Source organism: Schistocerca serialis, chromosome 2, assembly GCF_023864345.2.
Source record: "Schistocerca serialis cubense isolate TAMUIC-IGC-003099 chromosome 2, iqSchSeri2.2, whole genome shotgun sequence".
In the NCBI taxonomy this organism is placed as follows: domain Eukaryota; kingdom Metazoa; phylum Arthropoda; class Insecta; order Orthoptera; family Acrididae; genus Schistocerca; species Schistocerca serialis.
The window spans coordinates 1,051,877,222-1,051,896,429 of record NC_064639.1 but is presented as its reverse complement, the minus strand read 5'-3'; positions in this window follow the sequence as shown (position 1 = coordinate 1,051,896,429).

Sequence of the window (19,208 nt, the reverse complement as noted above, 5' to 3'; positions counted from 1 at the left end):
AGTACATCGATGTTGTCGCCAGTGGTCGGCGGAAGGTGCACGTGCCCGTCGACCTGGGACCGGACCGCAGCGACGCACGGATGCACGCCAAGACCGTAGGATCCTACGCAGTGCCGTAGGGGACCGCACCGCCACTTCCCAGCAAATTAGGGACGCTGTTGCTCCTGGGGTATCGGCGAGGACCATTCGCAACCGTCTACATGAAGCTGGGCTACGGTCCCGCACACCGTTAGGCCGTCTTCCGCTCACGCCCCAACATCGTGCAGCCCGCCTCCAGTGGTGTCGCGACAGGCGTGAATGGAGGGACGAATGGAGACGTGTCGTCTTCAGCGATGAGAGTCGCTTCTGACTTGGTGCCAATGATGGTCGTATGCGTGTTTGGCGCCGTGCAGGTGAGCGCTACAATCAGGACTGCATACGACCGAGGCACACAGGGCCAACACCCGGCATCATGGTGTGGGGAGCGATCTCCTACACTGGCCGTACACCACTGGTGATCGTCGAGTGGACACTGAATAGTGCACGGTACATCCAAACCGTCATCGAACCCATCGTTCTACCATTCCTAGACAGGCAAGGGAACTTGCTGTTCCAACGGGACAATGCACGTCTGCATGTATCCCGTGCCACCCAACGTGCTCTAGAAGGTGTAAGTCAACTACCCTGGCCAGCAAGATCTCCGGATCTGTCCCCCATTGAGCATGTTTGGGACTGGATGAAGCGTCGTCTCACGCGGTCTGCACGTCCAGCACGAACGCTGGTCCAACTGAGGCGCCAGGTGGAAATGGCATGGCAAGCCGTTCCACAGGAATACATCCAGCATCTCTACGATCGTCTCCATGGAAGGACAGCAGCCAGCATTGCTGCGAAAGGTGGATATACACTGTACTAGTGCCGACATTGTGCATGCTCTGTTGCCTGTGTCTATGTGCCTGTGGTTCTGTCAGTGTGATCATGTGATGTATCTGACCCCAGGAATGTGTCAATAAAGTTTCCCCTTCCTGGGACAATGAATTCACGGTGTTCTTATTTCAATTTCCAGGAGTGTATTCGAGTTGCGGCTGATGTTTCTTGAGATGGCGTGAGATGATGAGATCAATTTGATGTATGATAGCAATGATTAAATTGGCTATCAGTTTACATTGTTCCTCTAATGAGCTGGCAATCTTAATTCTCACCTGCGTTTCTACTGCAGCCAGCATCAGGCTCTGTCACGTATAGCTGGGGTCTCAGTATTTGAATTGATAGTCTACAAGACAACAGAGGGAAACCACAGACCAAGCAAAAACAGAGAGCGCTGGTTGCAGTCTTGGACCATCCTCACGGGTGAAGGGTTAAAATGGTTTAAGTCGCCATACTGCATTAGTTATTACTTAAAATGGGGACTGCATGCCACAAATGTAAATATATGACACAGATCTTTAAAAGCAAACATACGAGTACTGAATGTATACAGTGCAGTACACGAGGGTACTGGAGACTCTGTTGAGGAATTTTCCAGAGTGATTAGGGAAATTTGGAATAGAGTATGGTGGGCAAATACACGAGCTCTGGAGAAACAGGAAGAAGCAGTAGGCTGTACGTCAAGAATGCCACAGTGTAAAATTGATCAGTGAGTGATGCTATCAGTTCCGTTTACGTCAGTGGGAAAGAAAAAAAAATTTTTTGCAAAGTATCAGGTGCTATACCAAGTGTTAGAGAGCGCGTCACCAATAAATTGATTAACTCAGGGTTATTTGTTGCTAAGAGGTCAAGTGTGTTTTCACAACCGTTTACTATTCGCGTGGGCTCATGAACTAACTGCTCGAAATAATTTCAGATAATGCATTTAGCACAATTTCGAATGGTTACTGGCCGTACTGTAGCGAACTGCGAGATCAGCGGCAGCTCTCGATGTGGCGAGAAAGCACACCCGTTCATACTGGCGGCACCTAACTAGATGATGATGGTCATGAACCTGCTCCGACTAAGAATTGACTTCAACTGGGCGTCGATGATGTCTCTCGTCATTTTTGTGTGTGAACCCAAGGACAATGCAAGCCTCCACTGGCAAGAAGAGGAGCCCTGAGCCCAACCTAACACTTGCGCCTCTTGCGAATTTGTTCCAGCTCGTAAAGGCAGTGCCTGCGACTCACAGGTTGGGAGATTAGCAGGTCTTCTACGAAAACGACAGCAGAGATGTGTTCCTGTGCTTCTGATGAAGAAGGACTGAAATTCAAACTAAGGGCTACCTTGACCTCCCAGGAATACGCCACATTGTACAAATTCTATATTAATTAAACAAGGCGTCAGGAAATTAGGAGCTCTTCACAAGCCAGTAGTCCTGTGGTTAGTGATCTATGTTAGTCGTCTTTTAATTAAATTTTATTTGGGCACTCTGCCTTCGTCAGAGGGCTAGACCAGCTGCTGCCGTTCTTCCACATGCTTTGTGGCTAGGTAGCACAATAAATCAGTGCTACGGAGCGTGATTTCTGTTATAAATGTGTCTCCCCCCATTTTTATACCTGCACAACCCGTTTACGGATTCAGCGTTTGGTTAATCTTTTCTCTGTGTTTAAGTCTTGCCTCAGCTCCTAAGCAATAACTTCCAATGTAATATTTTTTAAAAATTTATTAGTTTCGGACCGTGCCCATCCAGCCATCTCATCACAGGGAATGTTATATTATAATTTGTTTTGATAGTTCATGGAAGACTTTAGTTACTGTCGTACGCTAACTCCTACAATCAGAGTATACTAAATGAGTAATCAAGACAAAAATGTAACACGAGATACACAGTATGCTATAAAAATCTTACTGGTAACACAATGGGATATGAAAAATCGCTGTTGATACACAGTTTGTACATTCCCAATTCCGTCTATATTAATGACTATATATCTAAATTAACAATAAAATGGTCTTTGTATGTCCTGTATGAATTGGTTCGAAAGCTTAATACAGAGAACTGAATAGCCATGTGGGTCTGTAAGTACCATCCAGTCAAAACAGGAGAACAATTTACAGTAACCAGATTTGTGTATTACAGTCACACATATAGATGCATCAGAACATTATAACATTGATACAAAACCAAATCTCATCAGCTGACACCATGAAAACTTCAGCCACAGCCTAGAATTTGTGGCGTCCCGTGTGAACGGTAGCTAATACTGGCACTGCAGCATGCCCCCACTTGTGGTACCATTTTAGTTTCATGTGTGACCGCAGTTTTAGGGTACCTGACGACTGTGGGAACAAGAAAACCGTCGGCAACAAAGTTAATAAGAGTGTATATTAAAGGGTTTGTGGGTGACGTAGACGATACTTCCAAAACTACCCTCCACCGATCCCTGGTTTTTGTGTCTGGTGCCATCCTTTGTTCCCCCTGTTGTGCGCTATAGTAGTTGTGTGGTGGTGGCTGTTGTGGTTGTGGAGACATGATAAGTGGTCTCCATTACATTGTTGTGGTCAGCAGGTCACCTTCTGTCTCTTTATCGTCAGTGCTTTTCTTTTTTTTTTTTTTTTTAAGGGAAAAAATTCGGGATTGTCCTCTAATGTTCTCGAACTTTTACGAATATTCTGGGATGTTCTAGAATAGAGCTTGGAAACAACATATATCACACTCATTCGCATTCCGGCAAAAATCGCCTAACCGATTAGTTTTAGAATGTATTAAAGACCGAGGAACCAGTAACCTTTTGAGGATATATATGCTTATACACTATCCACTCACGTTAATGTGGCGACCTGTGAAAAGCCTACACATCTACCTTTTGCAGCGTGGATCGCTGCGAGACGTGCAGAAAGAGTCAGTGGGGTTCTGGAAGGGATGTGGAGCCATGCCAATAACAGTGCCCCAGTCAGCTGCGCTAGGTTTCTCGGTTGAGGCTCCATGGTACAAACAACCCGATCGAGGTGATCCCAAAGATCCTCGATTGGGTTACATCCGGGGAGTTTGGTGGTCGGTGGGGTGTGGTAAACTCATCCTCGTGCTCTTTGACCCAGGCATGTACAGTGCGTGCTGTGAGACACGCTGCGCTGTCCTACTAGTAGATGTCATCGTGCTGAGCAAAACAGACAATATATTGGAGTGGACATGGTCCCAAATGATGGATGCATACTCTTGTTGATCCGCTGTGGCTTCCCAGAATGACGAGATCACCCAGTGAATGTCACGAAAACATTCCCCAGACCATGACGCATGCAAGGTGTTTCCTGATGGTTCACGCCGTATGCACCAAGAGCCGATAGGGCATAAAACGTGGTTCTGAAAAGGCCACCTGTCGCCACTTAACTGACGTCCAGTTGTTGAACTGGCGTGTAAATTCTAGCCTTCTTAGCTGATGAACTGCAGTCAGCATGGGTCCATGAACCAGGCGCCTGCAACGGAGGTCCACACACATGTCCGCAGCCGTTATTCTCATGTCATCTATGGCCCGTGGTGCGCTACAGCTACCTCGACGTCGGTTTTCGATAGCGCCATTTTGCCATGCCCGTATACTTTAATCATGGCGGCACGGGGACAAAATGGCTCTGAGCACTATGGGACTTAACTGCAGTGGTCATTAGTCCCCTAGACTTAGAACTACTTAAACCTAACTAACCTAAGGACATCACACACATCCATGCCCGAGGCAGGATTCGAACCTGCGACCGTAGCAGTCGCGCGGTTCCAGACTGTAGCGCCTAGAACCGCTCAGCCACTTCGGCCGGCGCACGGGAACAGTTCGAAAACTTAGCCGTTTCAGAAATGCTTCCACTCTCAGCCCGAAAGCCAATGATCATGCCATACGGACGTCAGATCAATCACTCAGTTCTCGCATTACCACGACTGCACTGTTTTCCCGTCCCCCCCCCCCCCCCCCCAACCTTTCGTCACGCTTTGAGTACCCTTCAGTGCTGGTGCTGCCACTTGCCGTCTGTGAGTGGTTATTGCACGTTGACGGCGACCACAGGCGGTGGTCACATTAATGGGACGGGACCGTCTAAACAGAGAATAGTTGTGTGAGTGAACGATTTTCGAAACAAAAAGTGACGTAGTCCAAAAAACAAATCCGCGAATACACAAATGATTCTAGACGAAGGAAAAAAAAAATTAATTTATTGATACGAAGACGAACCAAAACGACAGTGTAATCTTTCCACCAGAATTCCTAAATTCGCTCAATGTTTCCGGTATGCCTCTCTATTGTTTGTCTCGTAAGCTACAAAATCTGCAGTTTCCATCCTTTTCTAATTGAAATTCACATTGAGGTGGTTAGCTACCAATAGATAAAGCATAATATCCCCGTCTACTCTTACCCCAAGTCCACGTGCGGTGGACTTGTAAATTATTTTACTGAAGTCTTTGTTTACTTGAAATTCTCGTTTAGTGAGTATTAATATTCGTCTGATATTGATCCGTTTTGAAATTGTATCCACAGGCGATTACAAAATAATTATCTGCGGAAGTAAATTTTATCTTTAAGGCAATCGGACTTCCTTTACAAAATTCTGCAGGATCTGTTTCTGAAGTATTAAGAAATGAAAGTGGAGCAAAAAGGCGTTGTACTATGACGTTGTTAAAATTACGAATCAATACTGTTTATGAAAGACGGGCACATTTACATTTAATCCAAAAATCATTTTACTGATGGGGAAAGTAGCTTTAAATCAGTAAGGTGACACACATTTAAACCAACTCGATTATTATTACAATAATATTAATTACTTAATCAGAGGATGACACCCAAGGCAATACAAGAACCTGATCGGCTTCACTGTCAGAGTCAGAGAGAGCTCAACACTAGTAATGTTATTGCTTTTATAGACCAAAAACAAAGATCATGTGTAGTGGTTTAGTTACACGTACTTTGCTTTTCTATTATCTCTTTGGATATATTACATTGATTACTGTCGTATGATATTTATATCACGAAATACACTCAAACGCCAAAAAAAACTGGTATAGGCATGCGTATTCAAATACAGAGATATGTAATCAGGCAGAATACGGCTCTTTGGTCGGCAACATCTATATAAGACAACAAGTGCCTGGCGCAGTTGTTAAATCGGTTAATGCTGCTACAGTGGCAGGTTATCAAGATTTAAGTGAGTTTGAACGTGGCGTTGTAGTCAGTGCACGAACGATGGGTCACAGCGTCTCCGAGGTACCAATGAAGTGGGGATTTTCCTGTACGACCATTTCACGAGTGTACCGTGAGAATCAGGAATCCGGTAAAACATCAGATCTCCTACATCGATGCGGCCGGAAAAAGATCCTGCAAGATCAGGACCAAAGATGACTGAAGAGAATCCTCCAGCGTGACAGAAATTCAGCCCCTCCGCAAATTGCTGCAGATTTCATTGCTGGGCCATCAACAAGTGTCAGCATGCGAACAGTTCAACGAAACATCATCGATATGGGCTTTCAGAACCGAAGGTCCAGTCGTGTACCCTTGATGACTGCACGACGCAAAGCTGTACTCCTCGTCTCGCCCGTCAACACCGACATTGGACTGTTGATGACTGGAAAACATGTTGCCTCGTCGGACAAGTCTCGTTTGAAATTGTATGGAGCAGATGGACGTGTACGGGCATGGAGATGACCTCATGAATCCATGGACCCTGCACGTCAGCAGGGAACTGTTCAAACTGGTGGAGGCTCTGTAATGGCGTGGGGCGTGTGCAGTTGGAGTGATGTGGGACCCGCGATACGTCTAGATATGACTCTGACAGTGAAACGTACGTAAGCATCCTGTCTGATCACCTGCATCTATTCATGTCCATTGTGCATTCCGACGGATTTGGGCAATTCCAGTAGGACAATGTCAGATCCCACACGTCGAGAATTGCTACAGAGTGGCTCCAGCAACACTCTTCTGAGTTTAAACACTTTCACTGGCCACTAAACTTCCCATACATGAACGTTACTCAGCAGGCATGAACATTACGAGCTGTTCAGAAGAGATCTCCTGCCCCTCGTTCTCTTACGGGTTTATGGACAGCCCTGCAGGATTCATGGTGTCAATTCCCTCCAGCACTACTTCAGATATTGGTCAAGTTCATGCCACGTCGCGTTGCGGCACTTCTGAGGGGACCCTACACGATGTTGGGCAAGTGTATAAGTTTCTTTGGCTCTTCAGTGTATATATGTTATATATAAAAAAAGGGACGCCATGTCTCGCAAAACACCTAAACAACATAATGGAAGCGGAAATGTTAGCCGGAAAAGGAAAACGAAAATCAGTATTCATACTACGAATTCAATTCATTTCAACCAACTTACCATTCGGCTTTGAACTCTAATATCCGGAGGATTTGCATACAGCGTGACTATTAACGAAGTGCAGGGTCAAACATTCCAGTTTTGTGGAGAAAATTTGAAGGATTCGAGTTCCTCGCATAGACAACTATACGTAGTACATTGCACAAATAATACAACGTACTCATTTTTGTACCCGAAAGAAAAAGCACCATGTAAGGAGTATGCTTCGCCGGCGATGGGCGAAGCATGACAGAATCTCTGACCAGAGAGTAGTTTATTGTTAGTTGTTGCTTGTCGCTAGTCTGCGCGAGTCGACAGTAGTAGTCGGTCGGATACAGTTGCGAGTGGACAGGAGTAGTCTGCGGGAGTCGGCTTGCGTCGGCTGTGTGCTCTGCGCGCGACTCTGGTCAGGGTTCTGGAGGATGAGTATTGTCGTAGAAGGTAAAGAAGCAGCCTTGCGCATAATTAATAATGTATGTTAATTGTAATGTAATTTGTTCAGAAAAATGCCCCAATAATAATTTTTATAATATAAAGTAACTCTTTTAAAGAAAAGCATTCATTTCAATCTCCAATGTATTATCATTACTTCCAAGAATCGAAAAATATATATACGCCAGCATTGCACGAAGCTGTGTCGAAGAATGTATAATTAAGAGCAGATATAGTTGCAGTCTTTTGTTGAGGTAAGAATTTTTGCTGTTTTATTCAGAATACAGGGCCAAACGTCAGCGCTGCTGTCCTTATAAAATTTACCAGATATTATTATTTCTGTTAGGAGGTTACATTTGATTCATGGTTCATTATTTAATCAATATTATTGTGGGGTTTATGGTCAATTACCATTTTTTTTTTAAATTTTTGTGGGAAGGTTACGCTTGGCTCCATTTTTCATTATTATTTAACATTTTTTGTGTGATGAGGTTACACTTGGCTCCATTTCCATTTTTTTTAATTTCTGCAGGGAGGTTACAACCAAATATAGTTTACGAAAATTTATTTGGATTAAATTAGAAGCTATACAAATGAGATGATTAACTTCATATTTTTTCCTAGTCTAAATTCAAATGGAAAGAAAGAGTAATTGCTCCGGGTCCTTTTCAGCTAGTATTGAAATAAATGTGTCAAATTATGAAAACAGCCGATCCCAGACCACGGGACAAACGTCTGGAAAGAGAGAGAGAGACGAAACGCACCAATTCCAATTACGGCACTTTGTTAGCATCGGCTCTAGGGCTAAATTTGACCGTGGGGCTACCAAGGCTCGGCCTCCTCGAGGGCTTCGTGACAATGAAGCACGGCGCCTGCCTTGCTGCCGCTCCTGTGCGTCACGGCGGATGTGTAACGTGAGTCCCGCTCCCTGCCGTCGAGGAGCCAGTCAGTCCTCTGAGTCACTCCGGCCGAGTCAGACTGCCCGCTGGCAGCGCCACTCCCTCGTCTCCTCATCAGCAGGTTCCTCACTCCACTGTCAACATAGCGAGCTGCAGCCGTGGCTTAGCCGGCCGGGCAGTAATGTGGAGCGGCTTAGCTAGAGTACTCTCTGGGCCAGTTCTACATCTAACAGCGAACCCCCGATACTAAACCCGGCCGGTGTGGCCGATGGCCGAGCGTTTCTAGGCGCTACAGTCTGGAGCCACGCGACCGCTACGGTCGCAGGTTCGAATCCTGCCTCGGACATGGATGAGTGTGATGTCCTTAGGTTAGTTAGCTTTAAGCAGTTCTAAGTTCTAGGGGACTGATGACCTCAGAATTTAAGTCCCATAGTGCTCAGAGCCATTTTGAACCCGATACTTAAAGAATCGAACTTCCTTGTATAATACAACTTCAAATGTCTGATGTGTAAAATATCCGATGTTAATCATGTATGCAGACGAAGCTTAGCACAGGTTGAAATTATGATTACAGTTTGTTGGCTGTCGCTAAGTGTTCTCATTATGGATGAACAATGGGTGAATATAGCTTGGTTAATTTGAACTCATTTTTAAGCTAAAGCAAGTTCTTCACTCGTCTCAATTTTTGTCAGGGGGCATATTGCAAAACTAAGTTCCGGTGACCAATATTTAACTGATGGTACAGGCCTGAATGAGGCTTCACACCTCCAGCATTGTCTACCGACACTTTAGGAGCGGATGAATCGTGTTCGGAGGAATGGATTTCTCCTCTGCTCCGAATTCTCTTAGTGCCTTACAATCACTGCAGCATCTGTACCCAACTGAGGAGATGGTCCAGCTGATATATGACCAACTGTACCTGCTCCAAGGGCGGGGTAAGGAGGTGTCCTTCTGCTGGGTGGCTGGTCATGTAGGGATATGGGGCAATGGACAGGCCGGTCGGGCTGCCAAGGAGGCCTGCAGAGAGCAGGATGTGGTCCAGTGTCCTATTCCCTTGCAGTCTGTCATTTCTGCACTCCACAAGAAGTGCATGGAGTTGTGGGACGAAGAATGGCTGGCGGTGACGGCCAATAAACTGCGGTCGGTAAAGTCAACAACTCGGCCGTGGCGTTCCTCCTGCCGGTTGCTCAGGCGGGAAGAGGTGGCCCTCACACGTCTGCGGATCGGGCACTGTCCTCTGACGCATAGCTATTTATTACGGCGGGAGGATCCCCCGTTTTGTGATGCTTGTGGTGTGCACATCTCTGCTCGCCACATTTTAACAGACTGCAATTTATACCGTGATGCAAAGGCAGAAGCACAAGTTGGTGGGGATCTGCCCTGTGTTTTAGCTAATGATGAGACGTGTATGTCTAGGGTTTTAAAGTTTTGTGATGTGTCTGGACTCTGGCCTAAACTTTTAGGCTGGAGGTTTTAGTGTATTGCACAGTGGCTGGCTCCTCCCTTTTTCCTTGCGGTCAGGAAGCCACTTCCATCTGCTATATTGTTTTAGCTTCCTCTACAACTTTCTTCCTGTATTGTCCATGTTTTACTGCTGGCGGCATGCTTCGTCCCACGCTTGGGTGTGGGTAGGCCCATATTTTTCCAAGCTTGTTAGCTGTGTTTTACGTCCTGTTTTATCTTACTGTTCTGCCTTTTCTTGACACCCGTCTCAGTCTGTTATTGAGCGGGCGCTGAAGACCTTGCCATCGTGCGCCCATACAACCATCTCCATCATCATCATCATCATCATCATCTTTTGGATCTACTCCAGTGCTCGTTTAATTCAGTACTCGTTTGCCTTTCGGTGAGAACAGATCGCAAAGGCCGAGACAATCGTAGATCCCGCAAATTGTGAAGTGCGCGGTGTGATTAGATTTTTACTGGCAAAAGGATCTTCAACTAATGACATCCGTCGTGAGTTACGCCTATCGTATGGACCTGCAACAATGAGTGACAAACAAGTTCGAAAATGGTATCAAGAAATTAAAATTACCGAGCAAATGTTCACGACAAACAACGGAGTGGCTGGTTTGACGACGTTGTTGATCAAGTGACTCAAAAACTTCGACGTGAGCAGCGATTGACGATTCCCGGCCTGCCTAATAAATTCCAAAATACTGCTCGAACCTCAGTTTACAGGATTGTCACTTTGATATCACAGAGCGAGGCAGGTCCAAAAATGCTCACTGATCAACACAAAGAGTACAGAATGCGTAGTGTACGACTGTTTTTGGAGCGCTATAGACAAAATGCAGATGATTCGCTTTCCCACATTGTTACAGGTGACGAGACGTGGATGCCGTACACCAACGCAAAACCGAAACAACACTGAATGCAGTGGCGCCATTCAAGTTCACCCAAACCAAAAAAGTAGAAGCAATCTCCGTTCTCGAATCCAAAAATGACGGCTCCATTTTTTGGGACGAAAAGGGCGTCCTTTTGATTGACTTCGTGGACCGTGGGTCAACAATTACAACTGACGTATACTGTAAAAAGCTAACCAAACTCAGACGTGCGATCCAAAATCGACGAAGCGGATAACTGTAGTCTGTTAGAATCCTCCGGATAACTGTAGTCTGGTAGAATCCTCCTTCACAAAACGCTCGCCCTCGCGCTGCTGCCAAACCCATGGAGAAGATTCAGGATTCATTGGGAACTTTTTGACAACCATCCGTACATTCCCGACCTTGCACCAAGCGTTGTATTAATTTATTTGCTATCGATTTCGAAGCAACTACGTCTTGATCTTCCGGCACTTAAAACAGTGTGATCGATTGGAAATACCATCGCAAGTACGAGCGTGATTGAAATGAAAACCTTAATTATTTATTATTATACAAATGAAGTCTTCTTCTTCTGCTGGTGGCCGGATGCCCTTTCTGATGCTTCCCTCCTCTGGTTACGGAATTTTTGTATTCTGTCTGTCTGCGTCTAGAGTAAGTCTCGTGTTGAAATGCGAGAATGTTTTCCAACTGTTTGCGTAGCATGTATCTGACGCTGGACGTGGGTACCACTCAGGTATTCACCTAGTGGGATGTGGGAAACAGCCTTAAAGGGACTACAGGCTGGCCAGCACATCGGATGTCGTGACGATTCGATCTGGAGCAGCTCGCCCCCGCCCCCTAATGCCAGAAACAGCGCGTTAACGTTTTTTTTAAAAACTGGATTCGTACCCAGGATCTCCTGTGTACTTTTTTAATTTGAATATACAGTAATTCTATTAGCAAAAACAAAAAATATTTACAATGTCACGTACTTTATAAGGATAGCAAGGGGGCAGCAGAAACAATCGTGGTTATACATCCGTCCATGGCGGAGCCCGAGAGCAGGGAGGGCAGGGGTCGTAATTGAGGTCTGGTCACGGGGCCCCCAGACCTCTCAACGGTCGGACGTATAGGAGGGGCGTGCATGTGGTGGTGGGGTTGGGATTGGGAAGACTTCCTTTTATTTATTGAATCCAAATCTAGGTGAAATGAGAGGATTAAGTGCCATGGTGCTGCCATAGGCCCCAACTGGGCAAGGGGGGCATGAATACACCACGCAAGTAGTTGGCAAACAGGGTCCGGTAATTGCTCCGGGGCTCCAAGTCGTCGTGGGCGTTCTGTAACCTGGACCAAAAGCCAAGGCCTAATTTGTCGCTGGCGTCGTGGATGTTGTTGAGCGCCCAATCCTTGATCCTCGCAGACGTCAAGGGTTGATCGGCATGTGAGGCGGTGGATATCCTCGTCGGCGCTTTGGTGGGCAGCACATAATGGGGTGTCAGCTAACCCAGTTTCATGTAACTTTTGTCGTGTCGCAATTTTGTCACTGGTAACCAAGTATCAATTTGCTCTAACGTATGTGCGGAGGTAAACTTGGTGGATATGGCGCCATACATTCGACCAACGGAATACAAGGTACTTCTGTACGATCATGTTGCTTGAAAGTCGACGTAGCAGGTTGAGATAGATGTCTCTGGCCGTAGGAGGACGCGTGGTCGGGAGATCAGGATGCACGCAACTATAGATCACAATAAAGGTGGTATGAATGTGACGAACGGGCACGAGTGGACGGATGGGCGCCAGCATGAGGATGTCTCCCAAACTGCATGTAAACAGTCCTGTGCTGTATGTTGAGAATACCAAGTCCTCTCTTACGCAGGAGGAGGGTAACCGTTTCATAACGGACCTGAAAGATTGATCCCGCCGTCAGAAACTAGCTGAAGACCATTTGCAAACGAAGTCCAGTCATGGATGATAAGGGTAGGACTTGTGTAATATGCACCAGTTTCGAAGCAACATGGCGATTGAGGTAGATCATCCGCTGAAGAGGGTCGTGACGCTGGTGTAGATTTTTGCAGATCTTGGCACAAACACTCTGCAAAGCGCGCCGAAAATTAGTGCCCGTCGTACGGGATGTATTGGGGATGAAGACCATGCCCGGTAGTTGATGGTCTGCACCCATGGGAAGGGCGCTAGTTCGGCTTCGGGGAGGCCACAACCTTTTGGCAGGGCTGCAGATTTATTCATGTTCACTGAGCCGCCAGTCACTGCGCTGTATGTCATGATTTCTTCAGTGATCTCTCGTGTTTCAGCTCCCGAGTGAACCAAGAGGAGCAGATCGCCACTGTATGCTCGACAACAGAAGGTGTGCTGTCGTAGTGTGAATCCTGTGAGCGTAGTTATGAGATTCCCAATGAAGACGTATAGCAGGGTCGATCTCTCTTTCCGAGTGTTTATCCCGACTGGCGGGGTCTGCTGTTATGGTTAACCGGATTTGGAGTGTTAATTTTAAGGGGTGGCCGGATGCCCTTCCTGTCGCCACCCTGTCTCCCCCCCCCCCGCCCCCCCCCCCCAGGACGGAATGTGTGTACCCCAGCTGTCTGCATCTAGTGTAATCCTTGGAATAGTGCGAATGTTCAAAAATGGTTCAAATGGCTCTGAGCACTATGGGACTCAACTGCTGTGGTCATCAGTCCCCTAGAACTTAGAACTACTTAAACCTAACTAACATAAGGACATCACACACATCCATGCCCGAGGCAGGATTCGAACCTGCGACCGTCGCGGTCGTGCGGTTCCAGACTGTAGCGCCTTTAACCGCTCGGCCACTTCGGCCGGCCAGTGCGAATGTGTTTCAAATGTCTGCGAGTAGTGTAACTGAGGCGGAACGTGGGAACCAGCCCGGTATTCACCTAGCAGGATGTGGAAAACTGCCTAAAAACCACATCCTGGCTGGCCGGCACACCGGCCCTCGCCGTTAGTCCACCGGGCGGATTCAATCCGGAGCGGACGCGCCTACCCGAGTCCAGGAAACAGCGTGTTAGCGCTCTCGGCTACCCTGGCGGGACGTATAGCAGGGTCAATAAGTGACAACTTTGTCGGATAGATCGCCGTATCGGAACTGGACTCGTTAAGTGACCATTGACTTGTATACAAGAGCTAGTGGTGTCATACATGCCGTGTATGACGTTGGGGAGGGGAGGTGGAAGCCTATCCGAGGTACTTTTGTCATTTGTGCTATGGATAGCGACCATACCTGTACAGAACCAAGTCATCGAAGATTGTGCTATCACATCGCGACATTCGCCGGTTGCTGTCTGTATATTCACCTGTGCACCTGGGGTGTCTGTCCAGTGACAAGATGCTGGGAAGAAGGGGACGAAGGCATGCAGCCAAAATGAGGGTAAGGATTTTGTAGCCCACATTAAGAAGAGTAAGCGGATGGTAGTCAGTGATAGCACCATATTATGGCTTGTGTACATGAATGATGATGCCTGTGACAAAGCTAGATGGGACAGCTAGACCCAGCGTGAAAACTTCTTGAAACATGGTGGTCCACCTTGGGACCATTAACATCCGGAAGGCAGACTATCCATGCCAGGAGATTCGCAACCTTGTCGATGGCAACTTCCACTTCGTCCCTAGTGATCAGTTCCATCAACCGGGTATTCCTTCCCTCGGGACTGGTGCGAGTGATGTAAAACAAGGCCTGACCAGTTGTTGCTGTATAGGCAATCCGAGCGTCATACATGCTCTGCTAATGATCGGCGACCATGGTGAGTACTTCAGATTGTTAAGTGAGAGCCTGTGCCTGTGGCGTGACGGGTTATGAGTTGTCGTTGTCGTCGTCGTCGTCGCCGCTGTCGTCGGTCGCGATATTATGCATGACAGGTATCTCGTGGGCCATTGAGTCCTGTAGACACGTTGTCACGAGGACTCCCTGCAGACGATGCCAGGCCATCGTTACTATGTGCGCCTTAATCAGCTGCCGATGCTTCTGGACAGTCAGATCGGGTCCTTGGGTGACTGTCTCAGAAGACGGCTTAATAGTAGTTAGCTGTGTCCACTATGTCCTTCATATATCGCATCAGGGTTATCTGTAAGGAGGGCTTCGCACACCCTAACCACCACTCCAAAGTCGTTCTGTATCTGAGTAGGTAATCGTCGTTCGCCATTGGTCCAAGTCTCTGTTATGCATTGTTCACATTCCGTCGCCTGGAGATGCGTGATGTTCATTTTCCATGGTGTTCGACTGCACAAGACTGGTTACACTTTGAGAAGAATCGTGCAGATGTATGGTCTGTGGTATGAGAAAGCCAGCAGCCACAGTTTAGCGTCTTGGACATCAGATGCTAGCTCCCACGAGACGTAAATTCTATCAGGTCGTCTTCCCCAATGGTTTGTTTGATAAGTGGGGCCCCAGGCATTGCCGAACTTCTTTTGCCGTGTGTCACTGGGCCGGAGATATTTGACGATCATGCAGAGTTCTTGACAGGTGTCAAAGTGACGCACACGAACATTCTGTTGCGAGACAGCTAAGTCGCTTCCAAAAATGCAACGAGCATAACTCTCGAAGAAGAAAGGGGCAGTGTCTTCAGAGTAGAATGTGGTTATCTCCCATCGGTGGATGGAACCAGATGGGGCATACATGTTGATGATACGCATATCCATAGTCGAGAAGGCGATGTCTCGTGCTGCTGGGAGAAAGGTGAGATCTGTAATGAGGATTCCTTTACAAATGTATGCAGCCATGCCCCTGCCAAGGGGACCACCAGCAGAGGTTGTAGCGTCGTGAGTCAATACGCGATAACTTTATTGCAGTAAGCTAATTTGTAGAACAGCCAGTAGCATTGGAGCCGTCGGCTGTGAAGGAGACAGCCAGTTGTGTCTTAGCAACGACTAATTCGCACCTGTGTCGCTACGCTAGCCGTGGGAAGCGGTATCTGTATCACTTCGAGCGAACGAATATTCAAACCCATTTGAATCTAAATGAACTATATTAAATATTATTTAATATTGTTTTAAGTCGATACACTGCCTTTTGTTATTCAAGAGAATATGGTATAAAAATTTCAGCCTTCTATCTGACGTAGTTTCAGAGTTAGAGGAAATTATCTAAAACACCCCAAACCGACAATTAGACTAAAAAACTCAGTTAGGAATAATAACAGTTTGTCCGTTAGTATCATTTGAAATAATTACAAGAGTTCACAAAATGTCAGGTCAATTTATTTGGATTTTCATATTAAAAACGTTAAGTACTTTTCATTTTCGTAATATAAAATCCAGAAAATATTATTATTTAATTAATATCTATTTGTTTCGTTGTTGTGGAATGAATGAGAATGAGTGAGAGTGTGTAAGTGGGACATACGTAGAAATTCAATATTTTATATTGTACCACATTACGTAACTGTGTAGTGGGAAAGTTGTGTTTTCCACTCATTGCTGATGAGGTATGTCTAAGAGTACTTGCTTTTGTAAGAAGGCAGCCCGAATAGCCCTTTGCAGAGTAATAGTTTTCTAAATAAATTCCCAGATTAGTTTTCCTTTCGTTTGGTATTGTTAAACATTATATTAATATTTGCATATTGAAATGACGTGAATGCAACTGGGAATAGTGATTGGGGTAGGACAGTTTTGGCGTGAGAATCATCTCGAACGATTGTTCTGATATTCTGGTCATTTTGATCAACCAATCAGAGTTTAGTAGTTCCCGCGCACTGTCAGGTAGTTGTAGACTGTGGAAGGAGCAGCATTGAGGAGTCGCTGGGTAGGTATTGAACGTGCAGCTCATGATGAACGTTTCCGTCTGCATAATGTGTAAAATGAAGAAGTTATTGGAATTTCGCGTCCAGATTGTGTTGCCGTAGAAGCAGTTGCGTTTACGGTCAGTTCTGTGAAATTTGGAAGTTCTAGAATTGTTTTGTTGGAAAGATAAACGCTTGTGAACTTTCGGCGTTTGTAAAATTCCGCGTGGCTTGTTTCGTATCCGTGTATGGAATATTTGGCGAGAAATTTCTTTAATAGAAATACACTGAAAAGGACTCAATGTGAAACTCAGATATAGTAGTGGACTGTTGTTTAACAAACTCAAGTGGCAGACTCTGCAAGAGAGGCGCTCTGCATAGCGGTGTAGCTCGCTGTCCAGGTTTCGAGAGGGTGCGTTTCTGGATGAGGTATCGAATATATTGCTTCCCCCTACTTATACCTCCCGAGGAGATCACGAATGTAAAATTAGAGAGATTAGAGCGCGCACGGAGGCTTTCAGACAGTCGTTCTTCCCGCGAACCATACGCGACTGGAACAGGAAAGGGAGGTAATGACAGTGGCACGTAAAGAGCCCTCCGCCACACACCGTTGGGTGGCTTGCGGAGTATAAATGTAGATGTAGATGAAATCTTCGGGTCGGAATTAAGTACATTTCTCGCTGCCTTGCATGTGTACTGGGTTGCATGAACTGTGAACTGAGGACTGTGATGTTGTTCTCTAATTGCCTATGGGCTGATAGCTTTCTTTTTTTCTTTTTTTTTCTGAAATGGAATAAAAGACTCGTTTCAGAATTTTGACATTTTACTGAGAGAACGAAGCAACTACTTTCCGCCCAAAAAGTATTACAAGAATTTTCAGGATAGCTTGCTAACCAGAGTTTACGCGGACTTTGCAACGTAAGTATTGACGGCGTTTTCTTCAACGCTGCTTTTACGTCGTCAGCGCAGTACATACGTATGAAGAGAAACGGGCTGGTGATCGGCCGCCATACTGAGGTAGGTGGAACTTTTGCAGTGAACAGTGCGACGAACGAGCAAAAACTTTTATAACCTGTACCACTGCAAGGTGTGAGGTATGTATCAGGCAACGTGAGGCAGAGCAGCCAGTTGTGCTTCCTATAGGAGTACAATGTCAACGTCAGATGACCAGATCGTATCTCGTAACAGACATAATTTCGGTGGTGAACTGACGTAGTTGGTATTGATCATCGCAGTCCAGTATGATTGGCAGCGCAGTAATAGGAGGTTCGGTAACATGTAGGTAATCGAGGGCGAAAAAGGAGGTCATAGACTGTTCCGTCCACCCTCTAAGGTTGCAGCCTAGTTATGCATAGGTCGTGGCCGCAGGAGAGTCAGCCGCCGCGCGGGGGCCAGGGTCGATTTCGATGTCGTCGCTCTACGCGGACGTGTGGAGCCGTGGCGAATCATCCGCTCGCTCCGGCGGTAGGGGGTGCTTGACTGATGAAGAAGCGTACAAAGTAATGGACGATCGCAGACTACGGCGTCTGCGTTTACAGCGCTTGGGGTAGCCGCTGCTTACGTGACGGGCCCTGCAGTCGGAAGACGGGAGTGAAGCGCGTCGTTCCGGCACAAAGGCGATCACCGGTACTACTGGTGGTGTAAACTCCTTCGGGTGGTTAAGGGATGAACGGCTTCCGCAGGTACTGCTGCAGGTGTGTCGACACGGCCGTTTCTTACTGTGGAAGTTGTGGAATGGTGGCGTCCGATAAGGGCGCTGGTACAAGATCCATGCCGTGGCGCGAAACTGCAGGGCTGACGAGAGCCGTCGCATAGGATGTAACACCGAAAATGCAGGATGCATGGCACCTGCTACCGATATATAACTTTTTTTTTAATTTTATGTAAATATTTGTAATTTAAATGCTTTCTTTTAATAAGTAAGGACATTGCTTCACTGTATGTGTACATTTAGGTAGAAGTCTTTTGACGTTTCATTGTATTTATCTGTGTTTTGCTGTGAAACTTATAAGCTCTGGGGAAAAGCCAAAGGAATTGTTATTTGTATCGACTAGCAACGATAATAGCAGTGCTTGTGCGTTGTAAAATCTTTGCGTAGGGAGTTGTTGCGCAGAGCGCGCGGAGAGAGCAAGAGACGGGTTCCAGCGCTTGTAGTGCGCGGAAGTGTGGTGTTAACGCTCTCGCAGTAGAGAGTACCATTTCGGCGGCATCATGTACGCACGCCAGCTAGATGACTAGTAGCAGGAGGAAGGACAGTGGACGGGCGGAAGAGGCTGTATTAATTACGATTGCTCGTTCCTATAATTAGCCGTGGCTCCACAAGATGCTACCGTCTTCAACAACAGCAGCAGTTCCAACAACACAGTTTCGTCGTCGGCTCAGAGTTCCGTCGTATGCACAGCACTGAAGTAAGACTGTTAATTGGTAGAAAGTATTAACGGCTAACCCAGCACCACAACTGAATGGGATTTGATTGATAAGATTTATTCAAATAATAATCAGTTAAACTCGGTGATTGTGTCCTGATTGCCCCCAGACATTGTTACCAAGCAGGATCCTTGTTCCTTTTTTTTCCCAATATGCTAACTGAGTGTCA